The 8,291-nt window shown below is 41.9% G+C and overlaps 1 pseudogene; it reads right to left on the bottom strand.

Moving 5' to 3' along the window:
• Positions 1 to 5,481: 5,481 nt before the first annotated feature.
• LOC119469958 lies at positions 5,482 to 5,957 on the bottom strand (annotated as a pseudogene).
• Positions 5,958 to 8,291: the final 2,334 nt, after the last annotated feature.

The following is an 8,291-nucleotide window of genomic DNA, read 5'->3' as shown; positions in this document are numbered from 1 at the left end:
AAAAAAAAAAAAAAAGATATTACTACAGATCCAACAGTCTTTTAGGGATATTATCATATCAACTATTATTATGAACAACTTCATGCTAATAATATGACAAGTTAAAGAAAATGGACAGATTTCTTGAAAAATACAATTTCCTAAACAAACACAAGAAGAAATGGAAAATCCAAATAGTGCAAAAAAATGTTTAGAAAAACCAAGGCCACAGTGAAAAACTTTTCTAAGGTTTAAAAGTCCAGGCCCAGAGGATTTTATTGGTGAATTCTCCCTAACATTGTAAGAAGAAAAAAATAACCTATTGATTACAAATTTTTCCCCCAGAGAATAGATAAGAGGAAATATTTCTCAGTTTCTTTTATGAGAACAACATAAGCCTGATACTGAAGTCTGACAAGGTTTTGGCAATAAATAATTAATTAATTAATTAATAAAAATGCAAAAATTCTAACAAAATACTAGCAAGCCAAATCAACCAATATTTAAAAAGGACACTACCTCATGACCAGCTGCATTTTATTTCAAAAAGTAACGTTGGTTTAACATTTCTAAATCAATTTGTTTCACTGCACTAGCAAGACAGAAAATCAAACGTAATTTTAAAAATTTAGAAAAATGTTTTAATGAAAGTCAACACCTATTTATGATCAATCTCAGCTGACTATGACTAGAAAGAAACTTTCAGAAATTAATAAAAGGTATCTATGTCATATCTATAGCTAATATAATCCTTAATCCTAAAATGTTGAAGTTATTCCCCTTAAGTTAGAAGAAATGCAAGGCCGGGGCTTAAAACCTTTATTCAATATCATACAGTAGGTCCTAGATAGTGTAATAAGGCAAGAAAAAAATAAAATAAAATGCATACAGTTAGAAAGAGAAAAGATAAAACTGCTTTAAAAAAAATAATACTAGATTACATGACAGAAACCAGTTGTATTTTTATATATAAGCAACAAGCAATTGAAAAATAAAATGAAAAAATGCCATTGATTATAGTGTTAAAAATACTAGACACCTACAAAAAATTAGTAAGAGATATGCAAGATCTCTTGAGTGAAAATTATAAGCTACTACTGAAAACTTGATCTAGAGAGTTATATGTTTAATCATAAGACTCAATACCATTAAGATCGTAGTTCTTTGGAAATAGATATATAGATTAAATGCAATATCAATAAAAATCCTAGCAGACTTTTACAAATTGAAATTGACAAGCTAATTCTAGAATAGCCATGACAACCTTGAAGAAGCTTCAACTAAGTTGGAGTATTTAAAGTATTTGATTTTTAGACTTATGAAGCTTCAGAAATTAGACAGTGTGGTCCTGAGAGCTGAGATCAATGCAACAGAATAGAGTCAAGGAATAGACCCACACGTACACAGTAAACTGATTTTCTGCAGTCACCAAGGCAAGAAAATATTTTTCTTTAAATTTATTTTTAGTTTTTAATGTTTATTTATTTCTGCATTTTTGGAGACAGGGTCTTGCTTTGTCTCCCAACCTGAAGTGCAGTTGCATGATCATTGCTCACTGCAGCCTCAGACTCTCAGGCTCAGGGGATCTTTCACCACTGCTTCTCAAAGTGCTGGGATTATAGGTGTGGACCACCATGGCTAGCCAAGATTTGTTTTCAATAAATAGTGATGAACAATTGGAGAGAACAATATGAGCCTTAACCTAGTCCTCAAACTATGCATAAAAATTAATTTAAAATGAATAGAAACCTAAATGTGACAGGTAAAGTGTCTAGAACAAAAGACAGAAAATATATTCATGAACTCATGGAAATCAAATTCTTGTTAAACAGAACACAAGGGCATTAGTCACAAAAGAGAAATTGATAAATTGAATTTGATGGAATTCAGAATGGAAATATGACACCTTGTCATGTAAGCAAACTGCAGAAGTGGGAAAGTCACCCTTTGACCTTCCCCATCCTTTTCCCCTGAAGCAGGTCCTAGAACCTCATGTGAAATGTTCGCTTTCTATATCTGGAGGAAAGAAGCATCCTTATCACAGGGAAGAATCTGAGCATTCAGGCCTTCTATGTTCCACTAGCTTATTACCATTAGACTGTACCCTCTTCATCCAATCATACTTCTTTATCCTATTCACATCTTTATCTAACCTAGCATAAAAAATACACAAGTTTACTTTTTTTTTATTCTTCATTTCTGGAGATTTCGGTGTCATTTAAAATGTACATGCTTTTCTCCTGTTAATTTGTGTAAGATATAAAGAGTTCCTCTTCAAAGGGAAACTCAGTGTCCTTGTTCTTTGTTCCCTGCTTTCAAGGCCAGACTTCTTTACTCTCTGTATCCCCTGCCCTGGTAAACAAACTTTCCGCCAGTCCTTATCTATAGAGACCACATTCCACATCTGCTATCTACTCTATAGATTACCCTTCTAGTCACAATGACTCCTTCCCCCGAAACTTCACTCTCTCACTCTCCGCAGGTATAATGGCATTCCTGCACTTTTCAAGTTAGCCAACTGTGTGCAGCCCAGGAAGCAGCACCTTCTACCAACCCAAAGCAGGGGAGCCAGGGGCACGGAGAGTGCTGTTTATCGGCTAGAAAGCCAGAAGGGGGCATTTTGAACACAGGCATTTCCAGCACTGCAATGTCTAATTTTAGCCACCTGATTATTTAAAAAATCAACTTGCCACCAAAAAATCTAAGCCGCCCACCGCCGCCCTCAAACTACAAAGCACTGTACAGCACTGGGGTGTGCTCACCTTGCTGAGTTGCTGAATCCGTTCTGTTAATCCTGCACCTGTACAAAGCAGGGCCATGTGCATTGCCCCTCACATTGATTAAGGATCCTGGGAGGGGGCAATGAGATCAAGGAGGGAAAGGCCAGGACTGAAAGCATGCATGCCTGGCAGGGGACCGTGGGTTGGCTGGTGACAGCTCAGCTGACAATGGCTGAAATCAGAATAGTGTTCCCAGGGGTGTAAAGCAGGAGTAGCATCTATGTCACAGGCCAGGACAAAGTCTTAGATGTGGAATGTCAGGGTGGAAGACCTTTGCATGCAATGGTCCCATTTTATAGGTGGGGACATTGAGATATAGTTGGGGGAGGGGGTTCCTGGTGGCTAGAAGCAGTGGTCAAGTGGAGACACAGGCCAGGTCCATCAGGAGGGGACTTTGTCCTTCTTGGATGTGGGGCTTGGGGAGTGGTATGTACAGGGAATGAGGGGTCTTGACCAGACGATGGATGGGCCAACAAACATTGGGGCTGGGTCTGTCCACAAAGTGAACTTCCTGGCCAGGAGGGCTGTGTCCCAGCTGCAGAGTGGCCCAGCTGACTGGGACTGGAGAGGGACAGGAGCAGACAGGAAAGGCGGTGATTCCGGAGGGGTGGCCTTGAACAGCAGCCATGGACAAGGGGCATCTGGGAGGAGCTGTGAGACAGGAAATCAGGGCAGAATGGCCTGGGCATTGGGCAGTGGGCTTTAGACACCTTTACTGTTGCAGAAGATGACAGGAAAGGATCTGAACACTTCAGCACTGGCCTGAATATGCAGATAAACTTGCCTAGGTAAGCAGATGATGTATTTAAAAGACATACATAAATGTACAATGAAGTTAGAGCACCTGCCTCAGGTTGTTCATTTAATCTTCTCACTAACCACAGGTGGTAAATATCACCCTATTAATTCGATTTTGCTGGTGAGGAAACTAAGGCACAGGGAGGTCAGAAAACTTGTCTCAGTCACAAATCCAGAATTGGCTGAGCCAGAGCTGGAACCCAGGCAGTCTGGCTCCACAGAACATGCTGTTAGCCACTTTACTGCCCCACACAGATCTCCACTTATGTAACTTAAACATCAGCATTTAAATACCATGTTTAAACATCAAATCTGCATAGAGAAACATGTGAAAAGATGGTCGTTGTGGAGAGATTTCAGGCAATTCTTACTTTACCCTGTAACTTTCCTGTTCTGTTTGGCTTTTTCTCTTTAGAGTGAGAATGTGCTATGTATACAATTGGAGGAAAGAAACCCCAATAAAGCTAAAATAAAAAATAAGAGGAAACACTCTTGTTCAGTTTTTCACACTCGGGACTGCTCAGCTGCTCTCCCATGTGGACATCAGGGTCCTGACCGTGGCAGCTGGGCAGATCTCCCCACAGGGGCCCCTGAGACTTTGGCTAATTCAGGACTTTAAGCATACAATGGCCGAGGGATGCACTGAGCATGAGCAGTACAGCTCCCTGCACAGTGGACTTAGGCACAGGTATATATTACACACTATGCGCCCTGCCCACTCACTCTCTGCTGACTTTGAACCCTTCCTCCCTTTGATAGGAACAGGGAACATTCCCCATTAGTGAGACTGTGGGAATACGCCTATGCCTGGTTTTTATTTCCTTTCTTCTCCTTTAGGCCAGTGTGGCGGAGTTATAGCCCCCAGTGATGCTTTTGTGTGTTGAGCCTGTGGACCTCGACTTTTATGGTGACTGTTCCTGCTCCCTGTGATCAGGTGGTTCCCACATAGGGTGGCAGATATTATATCAGAGTTACATACAGCAGGGCTTCAGAGGGAGTGGATGAGGAGGAGTCAGGGGGATGTGGAGAATTGGGGCAGGGGTGACCCAGCTTGGGTGGTAGTTAACCTGGGTGGCTAGTTAATCTGGGTAGGTAGTTAACATGCAAGGTGATGGAATCCACGTTTGAATGATGAGGAAGAGGAGGCTTCGTGGATGATGTAGGATGTACAATAGGAAAGGGGTTGACTCAGGGAGGGTTGTGTGGAATTGGAGGTGTCTGTGGGCAGAGACAGCCCAGCAGCCATGTGATACGCAGGTGTGGGGAGTCTGGGCTGCACACACACCTGGGAATTGTCAGTCAGTAGGTGGTGATTGACACCAGGTGGGCAGATGAGTGCTCAGGCTGGCGTAGCTCATGTGGAGGCAGGGAGGGGGAGCTGTGTTTATCCTAACCCTCAGGGAGGGATAATTCTGGGAATCAGACACTGGTGCCTTGGACTGGATGAGATGAATCCATCCTGTTAATCTGCATCAATCTGGCAGAAAGAAAAAGCAAGAGTGAGAGTGAAGAAGAGGACCCTGTTTTGGGCAGCTTGTCAGGGATGTGACCCACATCACCTGTGTCTCATGCCATTTGTCATATTGACTTAGAAATCATGAAATGTATGTATTTGGAAAGGGAAACTTTCTAAAAAGGGTGCAGCCTGCAGGCTGGGAAGTGGAGCCTCAGGCAGAGGCCACAAGCAGGTACTTTGAGGAAGGAAGGAGGACAGAGTTTTGCTAAATAAGGCTGGCTAAATATACCTATGTAACAGGTTATAGGTGGATTATGAATATTCATGACAGAGAGCCCTGCACAGGCATGAGAAGCAAACATACACGTTGCGTACACCCCATGTTCACCTTGGGGTACAGACTTAACATTGAGATGCAGTAAAATTAGGCACTATATGCCAAAGGTGAAACTTAGGACCCAGGGATATTTAGTGCATGTCACGGTTGACTGAACCACAGCCATGAAAGTGAGCTTCCAGCTTTTCTGCTGTTGCACCATAGTCCACATTGCCAACATAGATGGAACGGGCATCAGCCTCCATCTTCTCCTCAATGGACATGATCCCCGGGCCCACACTGCCTGGAGGTGGACTCACATTCATCTGCTTCTCTACCTCCTTCTGTAGTTCCTTTAGCTTCTCAGCTTCTTCCTCCATCTCCCTGACTTGAGCTTTGATAGCTTCCAGCTCCGGGTCCTCAATGGCGCTGTCCCCCGGGTCACCCTCGACCAGTTCCGGCTCCTCCTCCTCCTCTTGACTGCCGGAGGCTCCTGAACCGGGCCCAGGGCCCAGAGCTCCAGGGGTGGGGGTGCTCGGGGCCGGGCAGCTCCTCTTCAGGCTCGGGCTCCAGCAGCAGCTCCTCAGGCTCCAGTTCCTCAGACTCCAGGCCGTTCCCGTCAATTTTTCTTTTAATTTTGTTCAGTAAAAGAAAATGTATTGGCCGGGCGCGGTGGCTCACGCCTGTAATCCCAGCACTTTGGGAGGCCGAGGCAGGTGGATCACGAGGTCAAGAGATCGAGACCATCCTGGTCAACATGGTGAAACCCCATTTCTACTAAAAATACAAAAAATTAGCTGGGCATGGTGGCGCGTGCCTGTAATCCCAGCTACTCAGGAGGCTGAGGCAGGAGAATTGCCTGAACCCAGCAGGCGGAGGTTGCGGTGAGCCGAGATCGCGCCATTGCACTCCAGCCTGGGTAACAAGAGCGAAACTCCGTCTCAAAAAAAAAAAGAAAATGTATTTTATTGATCTATTTTGGGGTTTTGTTGGTGGTGCATATAAGCAAGTAGTCTCTCTTCCTGGTGAATTCTTCCTTTTCATTATACAATAAACCTCTGCATTTCATTTAAGAATGTGTTCTGTGGGGAGAAATGCCAGATATAGGGGACGGGGGGATGGAGGCAGCAAAGCACCTTGCCATGTATGCACCTGTGCAGCAATCCTGCATGATCTGCACATGTACCCCAGAACCTAAAGTACAATTTAAAAAAAAAGAATGTGTTCTGCCTTAAAGTCTATTTTATATAATATTAGTATACCTGTGTCCAACTTTTGGTCTTATTGTCTTCTTGGAATATTTTATCATTCATTTATATTCAACATTTGGTCATTATATTTTAATGTATAATTGTGTTTTATTTTGTTTTTAATAAAATTTGAGGTTTTCTATCTTTTAATTAGCTAGTATAGCAAATTTACACCTATTGTGATTAAAGATACATTTTGGTATTTTTTAAAATCATATTTTCACTTACTGTATTATAACTTTGCTTCTTTCCTTCCTTTGCTATAAATTCATTTGATTGGGTTTTCAATTCATTTATTGATTACTTGTAATTTTTTTCCTACTTATTTAACAAAATCTAAAGTTGATGGTTTTTCTGTCTTCCTCTCACAAAAGACATCTTTTATCTTAGTTTTTATTCATTATTTTAGTTTTGTCTTTTTGAAAATTCCTATTAGTTTAGTTATTTTGCATATCTTAACAGCCAGTATTTACCAGCTCATTTGCTTATTACTCTTTGGTGTTAAGTCAGTCGCTTTTCTTCTGAAAGTCATCCTATCGTCATTTTTTTCCATCAATATGTTGTATTAGTCAAGTCCATGTCTTTGTATGACTCTAACAGATTACCTAAGACTGGGTAACTTTTGAACAATTGAAATTTATTTCTCACACCTCTGAAGGCTGGAAGTCCACGAACAAGGTACCAGCAGGTTCAGTTGTCTGGTGAGGGCTGCTCTCTGCTTCCAAGATGGTGCTTTATTGCAGCATCTTTAGAGGGGCAAACGATGTGGCCTCACCTGTCAGAAGAGAAGGAAAGGACAAAAAGTTGTAAATTCCCTCTATCAAGCCCTTTTATAAGGGCACCTAATCCCATTCATCAGGACAGAGTCCTCATGCCTCAATTACCTCCCAAAGGCCACACCTCCCAATACTGCCACATTGGGGATTAAGTTTCAACATAAATTTTGGAGGAGACAGAAACATTCAAACCATAGAATGTCAGTATTTGATGTTGGAAAATGTCTTTATTTTGTCCTCACTCATAAATGCTAGTTTACCTAGTTCAGAGGTATTTCACCCAAGAAAATTTGAAGATATTTTTCCATTGCCTTCCAGCCTTGATAGTACAGATTGGGAGTTTTTCCAATTGTTATGCTTTGGAGGCAAATTAGTCTTTTCTTTACGGTGGTTTTAGAATTTTTTTCTTTGTTTTTGGTGTCTTCCATTTTCACCATGATGTACCTGGTTTAGACATATTTTATTAACCCTCTCAGGACTCAATGCTTTTTGAGTCTGAGGAGTCATGACTTTAGTCAATTCTGAAAGACTCTCAGTCATTATCATTGTTTTTTCACACATGGCTTTTCCTCCTGTGGCATAATAAAGAAAAATATCTGTTTTTGCCCCATCACAGAGCTTCAAAAACCATTGGAATTTGCAGAGCCATAGGAGTTGTTTGTTATACTAATCAGGTGACTCATGGGAGCCCTGAGATAGCATCAGGGTGGAGGCTGGTCAGTAGAAAGGCCAGTCACGTGATTACTGGATTGAAAATTTGGGCAAGCCCAATCTCTGACCTCTGGGTAGTGGTGTAGGGCTAGAGATTGAACTCAGTGACACAGCTATCATACCTACATAATGAAAGCCCAATACAATCTCTGGACAGGAGGCTCAGTGGAGCTTCCTGGTTGGTGAATGCATTGATGTGCTGGGGGTGATGTGCTTGGATTCCAT

Source organism: Cebus imitator, unplaced genomic scaffold (assembly GCF_001604975.1).
Source record: "Cebus imitator isolate Cc_AM_T3 unplaced genomic scaffold, Cebus_imitator-1.0 Scaffold1211, whole genome shotgun sequence".
Lineage (NCBI taxonomy): Eukaryota > Metazoa > Chordata > Mammalia > Primates > Cebidae > Cebus > Cebus imitator.
Note: the sequence above shows the minus strand (reverse complement) of the source record. Positions and strands in the feature narration are given on the sequence as shown.